Source organism: Phalacrocorax aristotelis, chromosome 2 (assembly GCF_949628215.1).
Source record: "Phalacrocorax aristotelis chromosome 2, bGulAri2.1, whole genome shotgun sequence".
Taxonomy (NCBI): Eukaryota; Metazoa; Chordata; class Aves; order Suliformes; family Phalacrocoracidae; genus Phalacrocorax; species Phalacrocorax aristotelis.
The window spans coordinates 157,122,622-157,139,621 of NC_134277.1; the positions used below are offsets into that span (position 1 = coordinate 157,122,622).

At 45.7% G+C, this 17,000-nt stretch overlaps 1 long non-coding RNA gene across 2 annotated transcripts in view; it reads left to right on the plus strand.

Annotated features, from left to right (window-relative positions):
* LOC142053747 (uncharacterized) overlaps window positions 1–17,000 on the plus strand; it is a 161,299-nt gene that overhangs the window by 34,501 nt on the left and 109,798 nt on the right. For both annotated transcript variants that reach the window (XR_012659310.1, XR_012659311.1), the window contains exon 2: window positions 5,872–6,241. This is a non-coding gene — a long non-coding RNA (uncharacterized LOC142053747). The remainder of the gene's footprint in view (window positions 1–5,871; window positions 6,242–17,000) is intronic.

A 17,000-nucleotide genomic window follows, 5' to 3' on the forward strand; every position in this document is an offset into this window, starting at 1 on the left:
TGGCCTTTTGCACTGTCTCCATCCTGCAGCACCACACAACCTATTACTGAATGCCCTCCTGTGTCTCTCAAGGCCCGTGTGAAGCAGAGAAGATTAGACAGATGTATCTTGGACTGGTGTGGCTTTGCTTTTGTCAGGGTGGTGACCCATCTGTACCTCCTGCCTGGCCAATGCAGAGGGGCAGGAGACCCCTAGTAAGTGTGAAATATCTCATCTGCTGAAGAGAGAGCTGAAGGATCTGCAATTGCTCTTGCAGCCTGGCTGGGTACCGTGTGGGGATGGTGGGTACCATGTTGGGGTGGTGACATTGGTCCTTCCTGGGCTGATCGATGTGCTTCACTTAACAAAACTGTCAGGAAGGGCCCTTCCTCCACCCATGTGCCAGAACCTGCCTTTCATTTTGATGCACAGCTCTTGACTTTCCCTTTGGTAGTTGAAGTTGATGAGTAGAGATTATTAATTTAAATAAGAATCTATTTTTAAAAAGCAAGCAAACAAGCAAAAGAAAAATCCATTTCTTCCTGCACTTGAAGGGACGCAGCTTATCTCTGCAAGCCTAGCCTGGGGGCCAGCATTTCTGTAGAACAGTTTTGAAGCCAGAATCCACACAAGCCAATCTTTACCTGGGAGAGCAGGAGGCATGAAGTGCTGTCCGTTGCTTTACATCCCTCTGCAAGTCTGATTTTCCCCTCATGCACATCCCATGCCATCATGCTGCTAGACACGATCCTGTGCACCCTGCTCTAGGTGTACCTGCTCAAGCAGGGGGGTTGGATCTCCAGAGGGCCCTTCCAACCCTTACCATTCCATGATTCTGTGATAAGGTTGTTAAATCCTACTTTGAAAATCGTCCAAGGTGACATTAGGTGCTTAAAATGTCAGATTGTGGGACATTTGCTTAAAATGTTTCTTTTTGTCTTCAAAACAAAAAAAGGGTTAGAAGAACAGGGTTCATTGTAAGACATCTCAGCAGTATTTTAAATAATAGTATCCCTGCTTGTGATCCTCATTTGGAATAATTTTGTGAAGACAAGATATCATAGGCATGACCTGCATTTTGTGTGAGAACTTGAGCTGTAAAAGTACAGCCCCTTGGTCTCAGGTGTTGGTTCAGGCTGGTTGGCAGATCCATACTGAGCGTGGGTGAAGAGTGCTGGATGGATGCGAGGGAGAAGAATTTGTGTGATGATACCTTCAATGGAATACCTAGGCTTACATTTTAAAAAGTGTACTTTCTTGTGGAACTATTACAAGAGTCAGCAATTCTTGGAAGCATTTTTATGTGGTACTTCATGCGTTATGAAATGACTTGTCTTTGAGCAGAGCGTAGGTTGGGATTCCCAATCTACCGGGCATGTCTTTCTCTTTCAGGCATCTTTTGGTTGGAGTTTGCAAGAAAAAATTGACTTTTACGATGAAAAATGCCAGGGTGGGACATGATAAATGGTTTTTGCCTCCACCTTGTTTTCCTAAAATACTCTGTAATACAAACAGTGGATTGTGTTACAGAGAGTATCTCAGACTGATGTAAGTTTACCAACTCTTGGGGTTAATGAGGAAACTGTAATGGTCTTCTCCTGGTTTGCACTGCTGTTCAGGTGTGCATGTGTCTTCACCTGGTCACAGGCTGGTGGAGCGTCTCTGAAGTTCCCTTCCCTCATTAATCATGTCCCAGCCATAGCTGCTTTTTCTGGTCTAGGAGCAAAAGCTGTAGCTCTAGAGACTGTCTGGGATGTGGCTGTTGGCCAGGCTCGTGAAGCCCTCAAAAGCAGTCAGGTTACTCCAAGAACTTGGTGTTGCTGAGTGAGGAGGAAAAGGAGCAGCAGACTTTTTTGGTTTTTTTTTTTGGCAGGGGGCACTGGGGAATATTTTGTTTTTAGGGTTTTGTTTATATCTCTGTTCCAAGGACGTAAATATTATAGGCACATGGTAGAAGAGACTGTTAATGGTATCCTCCCATGACTCCATAAAGTAAACAAGTTCATGTTTCCTCACTGATACAAAACATGAGTCCTGTTGACCTGAATACCCCTAAAGAGGTGACAGCCAAGGAGAGGTTTTGGAGATAGCTTGAGCTGATTCAATAGCTGGATGTTATTGCAGAGGTCAGTCTGGGCTTGATCCTGCCCTCCTCCTTCCACCAGCACTGGTGCTGAGCCTGCTTTGGCTCACTAAACAGGAGTAAACCATTCCCCCATGGTAGCTGGGATACCCACTATAGTGAACTGCTGCCTTTCAGAAAATACATATGCAACTGTTCACATAAAACAAACTGGAGATTTTGTAGCAAAATAGCAAAATTGGGTTTTGGTTTTTTTTTTGTTTTTTCCTTCCTCTGCTGGGTAGCATTGACTTTGATAAACAGTCTCTGCACCTGGAAGTGTTCTTCTGCATGGGGATGTAATGAAACCATTTTGGGATGTTCACCTTGTGTTTAGGAGGGATTTTGGCGTTGGTGAGCTGAGCATACACCACCTGCAGTGCCTAGTGGATAGAGCAGCAGAGGCAAATGCATTCTTGCCCATCATAAAGTCACTGCTGGAGCCTACTACGGCAGATCATGAGGTTTAACAGGTCCCTTACTGCACTTAACTCACATGGCTGGGTTGTAATGAACATGCTGAAGTGGAAAAACAGCCCTTTCCCTAAAACAAAAAATACAGGCACAGAAAATACCCTTTGTTTTTTTAAAATGAGCCATTGCACTTGGGACTCTTTTAAGGGCCAGCATTTAACAGGTGGAACTCCTTATTCTTCTCTCCTTCCCCCTGTATTTCTTAGCTAATTAGCAATGAGTCTCGTAGCTTTTTTCATGTGGCTGTTAATCACTCGGGGGCTCTCTGAAGCAGGGCACACCGTGCTTGCTGCTGGTTTCCTTCAGCTCATGTTGACTTGTTCTTGCTGCCCTTGGAGAGGAGCCCTGGGCTCAGAGCGCTGCTCTCTGTGCTGAGGCAGTTCTCTTATTTGCTCGGAGCTGGACGCGTGCTCAGTGCATTGTGTTTCTTTGTGTGGGTGATTGAACCCTTGTTGTGTATGAGTAAGAGAGTAATTCCTCATCAAGGGATGGGGAGGATGAATGTGTTTTTCAAGTGCTGGCTCATGACTTGCAAAATCTGGATGTTCTTCAGGGGTTTGCTGCCAACCTACCACATGACCTTCAGGAAGATATTTAGGGCAAGACATAAACTGTTGGTGTTAGGCAATACTCATAGGCAGTCTGCAAGGAATACCCTCTGATTTCAGGGGGAAGCAGAAAGCTGCTGAGAGCCTGGAGTACAGTGAGCTGGAGGGGGAGCTCGGATCTCCATAGCAGGCAGAATGCTTAGCCTTAATGACCCGGGGCTTTTTAAGGGTAGAGTCCAAGGAACTGGAAATTGACTTCAGCATCTCTCCTGGGTGCAAGAGTTTGAACTTCATCTGCATCCTAAACTGCGAAGTACTGAGACAGTATCTTCTTATGTCCAGGTGTGGAAGGTGCTGAGGATCCTCCATACTGTGAAGGAAGATGCTAAAAATGAACATTAGTCATCCACAATTGGTTCATCAGTTGTCCCAACCCTTACAACCTGGCTAGAAAAGCCCATATGTTTATGTAAAAACAACACGTGCAAGATGCTGGTCACTGAGCACTTCCATAGCGCTTTGTCCTGCTGCCAGCCAGCTGGGCTTATAGGCAGGTGATGGGAGTGATGTGAGTGGTGTGGTATATAAGAAAAGGAAGAAAACAAGAAAATTATGGTTTTGCTCATTGGACGGTGAGGATCGTTGGGCTCGTCTCCCAGGAGAAGTGAGCAAAGTACATATTGACACATCCGTGGTGGAGCTGGGACAAAAAGCCCTGCTGCTGCTTTGGGCACGGTGTGACGAGGGGCTGGACCTATGGGGCAAGGCTCATTTTGCTGGTGACAGAGATTTATCTCTGTTTGCATGCTCATATTTTACAGGTAATTGGTTTATAGAGAAGACTGTTAGCTCAAGGATTTTACCAGGTGTTCTTGCAGTAGAGAAATAGTTTTTACAGGCATTTTGAGTGTCATATAGTCATCAAAATTGCTGAGGTTTGCTGTGTAATTGGTGGGGCGGGAGTTATTTTGGGGGATTCAAGTCTTTTTCCAAAATGTTTTCATCAGTTTAGGAGTTTAGGTCAGACCTTCTCCAGCTTTGGTTCATTTAATGGGAGGGAGTTTAGGGAATATTTCATTTCCTAACTCTCCTTGTCAGTGGAAAAAGCTAGTAGCAAGGGCAAGGCAATTCCGGTTTCTTTTTCCATGAATTAGCAGACTTCAACTGCAACTCCATCTGTGAGCCTGTCTACAGACTTCCAGCGGTCTTGCACTGACTTGCGTGCTGGGTGTTGTAGTTAACAAGCCAAAGACATTGCAAAGAGACTGGATTTTCATGGACTACGGTGTCATCCAGTCCCGCTGGTGGCATCGTGAACCAGGTTAGCTTGGGTTGCGGTAAGGCTGCATTTTTGCTGCAGAGAAGGCAATTTTTGTTGTTTTCCCAAGGGAGGAAAAAGGTTTGATTCAAAGAAGGTTTTGTACTTGAGGTGATTTAAACATGATCAAAGTCAGTGGAATTTTATCTAAAATAAACACATGATTCTCCTAATCAACCCCTTAAAGAGAGCATCTGGGGAAAAAATGATGGGGTTTTTACATTTAATTATTCACTTGATTTTTTGTTTTTTTGATAGCTGGTGACGTTTCCGCTATTTGAGGATAGATAGGACTTTATTGACACAATTAGCGGAACAAATGATTATCACACCTTTTATTTAACCCTGTGCTATTTGATCTATTTGCTTGCACTTTCATTACTCCTTTGCTTGGTTACATTACACAGTGATATCACCTTCCTGTGCTGCTGCAGCTAAACAAAGTGCAAAAAAAGCCTGTTGGCTCTCAGCTGTTCTCTGCTGTTTTTATTACAGATGAACGAGAAAGTAGCGTTGAGCAAAAAGCCATTTGTGTTTCCTTTCAGTGCTTGCTAGGCATTATTTCCGGGTCTGGCAATTGCCTGTGTTTGTGCGACAGTTTTCATATCTTGAAATAACAAACAAAAATCCCAGTAACTCTATTCCCAGCACAATTAGTAAGATCAGATTAAAAAAAAAACCCAACCCTCAAACTTCCCCAGATTATGATTGTTTTATATACATCAGATACTAGAACCTTTATGACTAATTCCCTGGGTATTTTGAGCCACTTTGCTGGGATGTGTTTATTTTCTTTGAACTTAAGAGGTGGGAAGCGTGGGTCTGCCTGGTAGGAGGTCAAAGAGGGTGGTTGTTCTCGAGAGCTGCGTGTTTCTGTGATGTTGTGGGTAGGAGCCCGCTAATGGATTGGGCCAGACCTTGGTGGGATTCTCCTGATGGTGGATGGACATTTTCCTCAGAAATCAGGAAGGTAGTTAGTCCTGCTGGCCTGCCACCTTACAGCCTGTTCTGTCCTCCTCTTCCCTGGTGGAGAAAACACCTCATTAGGTGTAGGAAGGTTGGAAAAAAAAGAGAGGGAAGGAAAACTGTCTCCTTTCCTCTGACCAAAAAAAAAAGGAAGAGGGTTTTGGAAGGAGATGTTGGTTAGGTGAGAACTTTTTCCAATTTCTGGGTTGTCGTCCTCCTCTCACATCACCTGGCACCTGTGCGGCATCTGGAGGTGATGGCCCCATAGTGTGCCTATGCTCGGTGTGACATTCATTTAAATAAACCACACAAACTGAAAAGAAAGAAAAAAGGAAAAAAAAACCATCCAAAACCTTCCTACTGTGCAAAAATAAATCAAAAGATATGAGTTTGCATGGGAGTAAACCTCGTCCAGCATGGTGGGAGCTGTCGTGTAACAGCCTGTCCCTTTCCTCTCTCTGAAGGTCCCAGCCCCACGCTTCCCACCAGTCTGGAGTAACGTTTGGAGGAGCCCGGCAGCGTGGTATTTTCAGTAGCTCCCAAGGATTTTTAGGATCATGGGATGTATGGACCCCCAAAACCCTCTGGAGAATGTTGGCTGTGGATAAAAGCATCTGGAAGTTCCTACTGTGTTTTTTTACCCTGTTTTTTTCTGGGTCACCTTGTGTCATTTGGGAAAGAAGCCTCTCTGTCCTGAGGATTATAGGAAACCAGTCGCTTACTGGAATACCTCCCCTTGCGTTTTATCAAGATGGAGCCATTGCTTTACCCAGCAGAAGGATATTTTTTCTTCTCCCAGACCTTTTCCAGTGCAGCAGCACTCATGTCCAGCAGGTATGTAGATGGTTTTCTCATTCACTAACCAGTTTGCTTTCCTGATCTTTAGGTGTTCAATCATTCTGTTTTCTTACTAGCTTTTGCTAAAAGTGAGACCTTCCAAAGTCCTTGGTGCCATGCTCTGAAGCTGAAGGTGGCTTTTCTTCATTAGGACACAGACCCAATTTGAGGTGTAGGTTTGTGTGGAGCGGTGGGGTCAGCTTCTCCTGAAGGTTGTGATGCCCAACCTGAGCCTCGCATCTGAGGAGAGGGATGGAGGTGCTCATATCTGCTGCTCCTCATTCCTCCTCCTGGATTGCCCCGGACTCTTGGGCAGCTGCCTGCTGTGTTTGTAACCCACAGCTGGCACCAGCCGTGTATGGATCAGCTTATCAGGCTTCATCATCTGGTTTCAAAGGAGATGACGCAAGTGTTTAATCCATTTTTCCTCTTCTTAATTTAACAGTATTTCTGCTGAGGAGCGTCATTTTAAGGTTGATTTATCCCAATAAAAAGGAGATGTCTTTAAATTTTAAAATTAAACCTATTCCTATTCTGTGTAGACATGGATAACTCAATAGCTGTAGTGATAACAACCAAATTTACAATTTTTACAGTCATTTACAATGAGTTAGATGTTTTTGTGAAGGTGATGAGTTTTGTTTTTTTCCATTTTCTCTAATACCAGAACCGGATCATTGTGTTGGGCTCTGTGGGTATCAGTTTGCTGTGAAAATCATCCTTTTTGGCAGTTGCGCTAGTTTTGGTTGAATCTGCTCATGTGTGCTGGTGAACAGATCGTTCCTTCTACAGGACAGAGAAAAAGTTAGCTCTCTGAATCTAGCTTAACTTATCTATTTTTACTATACAAAGAGGAGGTGCCCAGGGGAAGGGGCTGAAAATGCTTTGCTATACATTTATTCTGCATTCCCACCAGCATTTGTGAAGCATTACAAGTCTCATCTTCTTGCTTTGTAAGCGCAATTTCACATCAGATTAAAGGAAGGAAACGGGGGGTAGAGCATGTTCAGGGGAAACAAAATCGGTTGCCTCGCTCTTGAATTTGACTGTGACCCGTAGGCCAAATGGAGATGGTAGACAAAGATTGAGGATAAAAAGGTTCTTTGCTTTAACTAGCAGGAAATTCAAGCATTTGCTGTGCCTGTAAGAGAGGCTAGAATTAACCACAGGGATTTGGACACGGTAGGTATAAAAAAAAGCATTGTGCCAGGTTGGTGGGGATGGTTGGCAGTCAACCCCCGTGCAACATGGTCATGTGCCAAGACAGGACCTTCTCCAGGAGGACTGCCTGGAGGCTCAGCCCAGCGGCATCTGCAGGATCCCACCCCTCAGGGAGGGTGGAGATCCCTGGCGTTCCTTGCCTGGGCTTTGTGCTCTGCTGCAGAGGCATCCCCTGGGACTGGGACATTCAGTGTTTGACTTCCCCCCACTAAACTGTGCTCCTGCTTTGTTCACTCAACATGCTGCAGGCTGGCTCAAATGATGTAGAAAATGGGCTGAAAAATAGTTGTGTTACATCTGAAGGCTTTCTCTGATGGCCAGGAGAGAGAAGAAGGGCAGTTAGGAAATCTATATTCTGCAGCTGACTCCTCCAGTGACTCCATCTGTTCCTCTGGTGAAGTCACCAAATAATATTATTCGTTTGCTTGGGTCCACATGTGAAAGGTGATAATGTCACGTACAGTGGGATTTAGGTTTTCTCTTCTGCCCTAGCTTTTTGTCCTTCAGCACTTAGAATCAATTTACTAAGCCCAAATAAAGGCTGCTGAGATTCACCTGGGCTCACCAAGCCAAACTCCACACATTTATGTCTGCCACAAAATGCTGGTTTGCAGCTCAGGTTTGGTTCATTGCTGTGTGTTGGGCAGCAGAGCTGGGATCACCCGCTGAGATGCCCCTGGCTGGGCTTTCTGATAGCTTGGACATCCTGGGATCCCACTGTCCTCCCAGCCCTGCTGGGTCTTCTGCTGGTGGAGCCAGAGGGAAGGCATAGCTGGTCTGCGCAGGATCCGGCCCTGGGTGAGCAGGTGGGTGGGTGACACTGTAGAGCAGCCCCGGCGAGGACTTTGCGCACAGCCTCCTGATCCTGTGCACCGAATGAAGAAGTGACTAAAAAATCCAGGATATGGGTGTGTCTTTGGCTGGGGTCTCAGCCCTTCATTTGGAGATACAAGTTTTCCTTCCATAATCTGAATTAACTTTCACAGGTGGGCAAGTCCCACTGTGTGTGTTGATCAGGAAGGTTGTTCAGCCCCTTTTTCTCTCTCAGGTATACAGAACACAGCTTTCCCATCATCAGAATTCCTGGTGTTTTATTAACTAGCTCCTAACGACTTCTGAGGCACCTAAGAAAGAAGCATTACTGGCAGTGTGAGCTTTTTATCTACAATTGAAGCAAACATCATTGGTATCTGAAGTCCTTTTTTTGTTTGGGTTTGGTTTTTTTTTGCGGCCAGCTGTTTGATAAAGACATTACAAACCAGATCTCCGCTTGTTCCCGTAAGATGTGAAAAGGTCCCTTGTCACCAGTGCATTGCGGTGGAATGACCTTTATCTTTTTTATGTAACTAGGAGCTTGGGCTTTCCTTCTGGCGGGGAAAAAAAAACCCTAATTAGAGCTCTGAACACCTTTAGAAGACTTGGAGTGTATGTGCAAAATGTATTTTGGACCTCCTAATCCTTGTTGCTCAATCTTTTAGGAAGAGCATCTCTATAATTTGATGCGAGGGAGTTCCTTGGCTTTCCTCCTGTTTAGAGAGCCACAAAAGGGGTAATCACCACTTGTACACAGATTTCTTCATGGATCTTGAGTATGAGAAGGGGCGTTGGCTACAGTTCTGGAGTGCAAGCAGTGCTCAAGGTCACCACAGAAACAGGGATATCAGTTGCTCTGCTCCAGCGGTGCAGTTGCTTTGGTGCTTCTGGAGATACCTGTTTGGAGACCGAACAAAACCTGCCCATTACCTGGGTAACCTAAAGCAGCCCCGGCAGTGCTTGCCCTCTGTGTTGCCTGGGTCTGCGCTGACACCGAGCAAGGAGAAAAGCCATGGTAGATGTACCCCGAATCTTGTGTTCTGCACTGTCCCTTGCAAAGGGAGTCACACAAGGCCTTGCAGGAACCGGAGAGCCCGCTGGTACCTGGGGGTGCCCCGGGGTTTAGGGCTTGGCAAAGAATGATGTTTCAGTTGCAAATTTACAGCTGTCTTTTATGGGGAAGAAAAATAATCTTGGGGTTTGTACAGAGCCAGTCTCATCCTGCGCAAATGTGGTGCAGCTTCAAAGGGAGGGTAATTTAAGGGCTTTTCCCTCAGTCAGTGTGACTGTCCGGGCTGGGGGGCTGCTAGGTACCTCCCTGGGTGCTAGTTAAATGATGAACCCCATCAGCATTTAAAATACTGCTGGTAAAATAGCAAAGCCTTTCAGTCAGGGTGCAGAGCATTGGGTCAAAATGTCCTTTCGGGGGTAGGTCTGTGGACAGATGCATATTATTAAATAAAAAAACAAACCGAAAGCTCCAGTTTGGCTGCTTTTGAAGGTACTATATTTGGTTTTGTGTTTCAAAAGCACATAACTGATTATAAAAATCACGGATGGTCTAAGTCAGTATTAACGATGGTTGGATGACAGCAAAAAGCAGCCCTGCCATATTGCAGGGATGTTCTTGTCATAACTAACCCCTCTCACTCTCACCTGAGAGGAATTTTTTAGTGCCCAGCACAGACAAGCACTGAAATTGCAGGTTTGCAGAAGTTTTCAAATCTCTCCCCAGCTGGCAGCAAATAAAGGAATTGCAAGTATTTATTGGTTTAAGGGAAAAACAGTAACCTCAAAGCTATAAAATAAATTTGACAATAAAGCTTTTTTTAGGGAGTCTTACTTTCTGTATGGTTTTGTGAGTCGAATGTATCAAAGCCTGGCAAAGGAAGAGGATTTAATCTACAGATGCTGTGTCTTGCTTGATGGTTTCCTGTTTCTAAAATTACACCCAATTCTCTGGAATTGGGTCTGAAACTAGTTTTAGCTTTCAGTTTGTGGGCAACCTACCTTACCACTTCAGCAGGCTGGAATTGTAAAGGTTGGGGGCAGCAAATGCAAGTAAGTGCTTTTAAAGTTTCTTACCTTGGCTGCCTAGTGTGCAATTGCCACTTTTAAAATATTTACAGCTGAATCTTTGGATTGGCTTCTTCCTCTGCTCAGGAAAAGTGCTGAAGCTGCTGATGCTGAAATTTTGCTTCAATCTTTCTTTCCCTGTCCTGCCTGGGGTGGGTTGGAGGAGAGTGTGCTCAGGGTGAGGGATGCTGATGGGCCTGTGCTCATCCTGCTGCTGTTGAGCCCAGGACTGCGGTTTGGAGTATGCTGGCTTTTGCTCGACAGGCAGCGGTGAGAGCCAGCTTGAGTGAAGCAAACTAATTGTGTATCTCGGTTCTTAGGCTGTGCTAAACCCTTTGTCCCCTTTTTGCAGTGTGTGTTTTCGCTCCTTAGATCTACCCTTCTCTTGGGGCGCTTGCTGACAGCATCTCGGCGTGTGCCATTCGTACCCAAACTTTGTGCCCTCTTTGCAGATCATCTAACTGGGGATACATGAGACCTTATTTCTATTTATTTCTATTTCTATAAATAAATATTTTTAAAGGTCTGAAATAATCCTGCTAATATGTGTTAAATGGGCCTCTACTTATCACTTTGATATGTTACTTGGCTCGACTAAAGCATCACAGTCGTTGCTTTCAGAATAAAGATCTTTATTAATGTGTGATCTTTGCTTTTTCCATGGGCGCCTGCATCTGCAGGTGGTGACTTACTATGCACAGTAAATACTTAACTATCTGCTGACTTACTGTGCTGCTTCAGGTTGCAAAGAAGCAGTGAACTATCACAAGACATGTCATTGCTAAAGCCAGCAAAGCCACAATATCCGCTCGGCTCCTGAATCTTTTACGTTGCTTTGAGGGGTTCTGCAGAGCTGGAAGTGTCGACAGGCTGCTTTCTTGGGCTCCTTTCTGCTGAGCGGCATTATATGGATTAATATTGAGGAACTTGTAGTGAAATTTGTCTCATGCCACGAAAATGGAAAGCTTCTGAAGCTGGCTGGCATCCCAAGGCTGCGAGAGGCCCTCGGAGGGGCCGTTCAGTAAAGGCAGCAGGATTGCACTGTCTTGAAGCCGTGAATGGGACGTGATCTGAAGAGTCTGTAATTAAGCTGGTCTGGTTGCTGATTTTGGGCAGCAGACAAAAACTGCCACCCAGCCACCACCGTGCCAGCCTGCCACCAAGGGAGGGCATCTGCCCAATCTTCTGATCCTGTGGCATGGAGCCCAGTTCAAAAACAAAAAATACTGTTTTGGGTAGTTTTTTATTCTGAGGTTGTTTCTTGATCTGGAAACAAATCTTGCACCCATCCTCCTGGCTTTCCCCTGTATATATTTTGGTGATCCTGTGGTTTTAGTGGCTCTGCTTTTGCAGGAAACCATCGTTGTGCTGCCTCCTTTTTGCCTTTGCAGCATCAAAGCCAGGAGGTCGAATGAGACACCCGAGGCTCCAGGAGCAAAAAGGAGACCTGAGCATGCGCTCTACTGCTGTGCAATAAAAAAACCTATGTATTTTTGTATAGGTTATCATGGATAAGTTGGGGAATGAGGCACAGATACATCGCAGCCCTGGGGCCTCTGGAAGGTGGACTCCTGCCCATTGTTCAGGCGAGAGGTCCCACTCCAGCCCGGGCTTGACACCCCAGTTTTCCTGGCCAAAGGGGAGTGCTGGGGCCATTTACTGGGTCGCTAAGCGATGCTGGGACCCCCACGGTGCCCCGGCTCCCCACAGGCCACAGGGGCTGTCACTACCATTCGGCTCGGCCACCTCTGCAGCATGGAGGTGCCCTCCTGGCGGTTGGCAGCATCCCTGTAGCAAACCCTCCCTGCTGGCACCATTGTTCGGTTTTCATTAAGCTTTTTGCAAGGAGCAACTCTTTCTGCTGGGGTCCCTGTGCAGTTTTATCCAGGGCTGTATTTACATCAGTGTCAGGTGGTTTTCATTTGACCTTTGCCCTACTTGAAAATTAAATACTGAGGTAGTAGGAAGGGAAGTAACCTCCCAGATAAGCACTTTTCTCTGCTCTTCTGTAATTCATGGGGGAGCTGGCTTACCCAGCCTATGGATGACTAAGGAGGAAATTCTTTTTTGCTTAGGATAATGCTGAAAGTTTGCTGGAATTTTTTTTATCATGAGCTTATCACTTCCTCCCTTGGAATTCCTAACTCTTACTGTGCAAGGCAGGAAAAAAACCAGGGGTGACTGCAAGTTATGGAATCTGTCTTCTGTGGAAAAGATGCTGAACAGCTAAATGGTGCACTTAGGTTTGCTGTGGATTTTGCTGGGGGATTTGCTCCATATCCAGGTATGTAAACAGGCTGGGAAAGATTCATGAATATTCTAGCAGCTACTGTCTTTGAAATGTGGTTTTTTTTTAAATGTTGAAGTTAATTAATGCTCATGTCTCTTGAATATAGGTGAGTGTAGGTGCTCTCGTCATACAGATAGAGGGGAGGTTTGGATTTATCACAGGTCTCTGAGAGATGGCAGGGTCAAAGTCAAGTTTATACGTAAAGAGTTTCTGGTTCATCTTGTTAATCTCCAGACCTCCCCTTTTTTACAGAGAGGATCTGAATGTGTGTCTCTAGAGAAAACAGATGGAGTTTGGCCAGGGAGACCCTGCCTTTTGGTTAAACATGTGTTTATTCTCGCAGTGTTTGCTTCTTGGTGGTGTTACGCTGATTGCACTGTCAATCCTTCTGCAAAGCCTTGACAGTGCTGCTGAAGAGCTTTGACACTGCAAAGCATTGTTTACTTGTGAAAGTATTATTATATTTTGAATATCCATTATTCATCTCTTGTGCTAAAAGTGACATTATATCATAAAATTGCTCTTAGATTTCAGAGCTTTGAGGAAAAGCTGTTTTTTGTTCCCAGCTCTCTGTGACAGTGCTGGGAAGTGCTTTACCCGTTGTATCTCTGTAGTCCTCTTTTATGAATTGTGAGTGACGGCAGAAAAGTATAAAAGAGCGCAGAGGAGCTGTTTTTGATGTTCATAAAAGGCTTTGATAAAAGATGCAGCACATAGACTTCATATTATTTCCTATTTTTAACTTCTTAAGAGCATAAAGTGCTCAGATCCAATATTTATGTAAAAGGGAAAAAAGGGGGGGCTGTATATAGTTTTTTTCTTCTTTTTTTTTTTTTTTTTGGACCAGGTGAATTACAATAGAAAAGTGTCTCTCTTCTGTGCCCCAGTAAAATTTTACTTTCTTCCACGAAGTATCTGTGTCTGTCTTCCATGAAGAATCAGTAAAGCTGTCGCCATGGTGTTAATGGTGTGGATTATGCTGGTGGAGATCAGCTGCTGTTTTGAAGTCTCCTTGGTCATAGGTTTGTGCCTTCAACCTGCCGGTCACGAGTGGCTCCAGTGGACCCACCAGTTGTGGTGGTGTGCGTGGTGAGGCATGCGCTTCTGACAACAGGTCTCTCCCCCAGGACCTGGAGAAATAAAACATGGGAAAGCTGGGGCAGCTCCTCTCCTTTCTCTAAAAGTCCAATTATGGTCAAGGCATCTCTGTAATAAGTAGCTTTGCGAGCTCCATAGAGATGAGAGGTTATGTACAGGCTGGGTAATTGGGGTTTTACTGATGAAAGTGCTTGTCATTATTTCCAGCTTCCTCCATGTTGCAGTCTTCTCTTTAATCTCATCTGTCAGCATGGCTTGCTTGTGGTGGGGCTGGGTACTCATGCATATTCATGCGCATGTACGTACAAGCACATCCATAGAACTCCATGAGGCGCTTTCCTGTGTGCGTGCGCGTAGGCACGCCCGGATGGAAAACACGGGTCAGGAGGAGGGCGGGTAGCACGTGCACCCATGGCACTGGCACGGCCATTTTCCGGTTGGGTTCTTCATCCATGCAAGGGCCTTCACGCTGCATATCAAGACTCCTAATGATGGCAGCGTGCAAACCTGACCTTGAGACCCACCTGATGACAGAAGTCATCCTCTTGCTTGACACCATGTTTTCTGTTTTACTGGGGCGAAAAGCCTTGAAACACCCTGTGCAGGGTGAGAATGGGTCCTGTCGTTCTCCAGAGAACGCTAGGACAGAGCAATGTTGCTGAGTCCCACCTTGCTGCAGCACTGAATGAGAGTTTATTTTGATGGGAGGAGCACAGCAATAGCTGTTGTTGGTGCTTTTGAGTTCTTCAGCAATGTGCGCTCATCCAAGGGGCCTTTCAAATCAGGTGCTGGGTTTGAAGTTGCTGAACTCAGGCAAAGCCGGAAAAGCCACTCACCCATCTGAGGTGAATAAGCACCTTCTGCTCAGTTCCTTACGATGGAACTTTACGTGGAAACATAAAAACGAAGGGAGTTTCCATCCTTGAGCAGAAGATGCTGAGGAGTGTGTTTGCTTCAGTGGTGTCTCCCTGCTTCTGCTCTTTCTCTGGGAGCTTGCAAAGCTGAATGCTGAACATCTACAGGGTGAGATGCTCTATCAAGAGCATACCGTCATGGCACTAGGCCTGCTCGATCACCTCGGCTCTCATGTGCACCTTCGTGGTGATGAATCTCCAGTTATACCCCAAATGGAAGGCTCTAAGGAGTGTTTAGCTGGGCCCACATGTGGCTATGAGATGAATAAATGGAAATTGCTGTGTCTGAAGCATGGTCTAATTTTTTTCTTGGCTCACTCATAAAGCTGTGTACTATGACATGCAAGAAGGTGCTGTCATCCTCTGCAGCATGGCTTGTTGGACTCAGCTAGCTTTTAGCAGAAGCATATTGGCACATACAGATGTCTTTTCAACTTCTGACGGGTTGTCCAGTTAGCCAAAAAGTTTGGGTATCCTCAGTTATTTGGTAAGACATGGGAGGACTTTGTTGTGCCATGGGAGTGGATGCTATGGTAAATTGGAAAAGCTGTTGCTGAACCCAGGAGAGACAAAAGGGGCAGGTCGGGGTGAGACTCGCTGGGCTGGAATGACACCATGCTGTGCCCCACCTGCGGCAGGTTGGTTGCATGGGCTCAATGGTGTTTGCGGCCTGCCTTGGTACACGGTGTGCAGGGGCTTGAGTTGCATTTCCAGAAGCCATCCAGCCCCCTCGCTGCGACTCGGGGAGGAGTGGGCTCTGGAGCGTGTCGGGGGCTCCCCAGAACCTGAGGCTCTGTGGCACTGAGCAGGCCTGTGCCAGAGCATCTGGTGAAACATGGCCCTTGGCTGGCAGGAGCTGCCGTTGCTTTTCTTTTGAAAGAAGCTGGGAAAGGTGCCCCAAAACAGCCACTGGAGAAAGTGTCCAGATGAAAAGTCTGGTAAGCGTCAGGGTCCCCTCTGCCGTGTTTTCAGGCTCTTCTGTAATCAGCTGTCATTTCAGGATCTGGGCATATTGGACCTCAGTGAGTATGGACTGAAACTTAAACAAACAGTGACTCTTCTGTAAATATTTAGCTCACACTGTTTAGGAGCTGCCAGGAGCAGGAGACAAAATAAATTTAAAGTTCATGACTGTCTAAAAAAGCTATTGGAGAGTGGCACTCGATCACTGGATTGGCTGGCACGGAGGTTTTGAATAGCTATTCCTCCTCTTTCTTTTTTCCTCAAGAAAGGGATGTATTTAAGCATCCTTTGCCGAGGCATGATGTTGCACTCTTCCAGTGTTTACATGGCTGCAAAGGTCTTCCTCAGCTTGGCTGGTTGAGCTGGGTGCCCAAGAGGAGCCATGGTACGGAGTAAATGAGTAATATTCCCTGGCCCTACACGTCTTTCTTTGCAAATTTGGACTGGTCATCTGAAGTACGTACATCTGTGTGGAAGAGGGGGATGTGTCTCTGAGAGTGTGGTTTTATCTGGCCACCTCAATACCAGGGCAGCAGCTTGCGCCTGGGCTGGCTGCTGACAAAGGAGCTGGGGTTGCCAGCGGGGCTGGTGTAGACAACACTAGATCTTGGGTTGCCACATTGTTCCTGCTCTTGCAAAAGCCTCGATAGTGAGGTGGACCTATCCCTGTCAGCCTTTTTTGCCTCTTAAATATGAAGATAAAATCCTTTTTTTACCTTGCAGTGGTCTTGCAAGAATGGGAAAGAATGAAACGTGCTGATAAGAAATGGTATCAGTTGCCGAGATGGGCAGAGGCATGTGTGCTTTGAATAAGCAGGGAACTTCACCGCACACAAGAGTCTGGGATTATTGATTAAAAAAAGGAAAAAAAAAAAAGGATCCATCATCGATTATTTTCTTTCTCTCTCTGCTTGCTTTTCTCATACAAAGTACTTGCAGTTAGACTAGATGATGGTTGTAGGTCCCTTCCAACTGAACTATCCTATCCTATCCTATCCTATCCTATCCTATCCTATCCTATCCTATCCTATCCTATCCTATCCTATCCTATCCTATCCTACTAGTAAAACAATAAAGCCAAAATATTTGCCATGCCCTGTGAGATGCTTTGCAACTGCTTGCAGGATTCCTGCCCCTGCTTGCAGCATCCTGGGACTTTCTGTGATGGGGTGCTTAATGTGCCCTGTCCCTGTGGGTGACTGCTTTGCCTGGAAGATTAATGGCAGAGGGGAAAATGTCAAGGAAGGATGGGTAAGAAAAAGGTAAAATCCTCGTTTGCCAGCTCATTGAAACCACTTTTGGGGTTTGAGAGAAAATGTTGGTGTTTGAGTTGGATGTGGTGGTGGGCTTGATGGTTTTTCTCTTTCAATAGTTTCTTTTA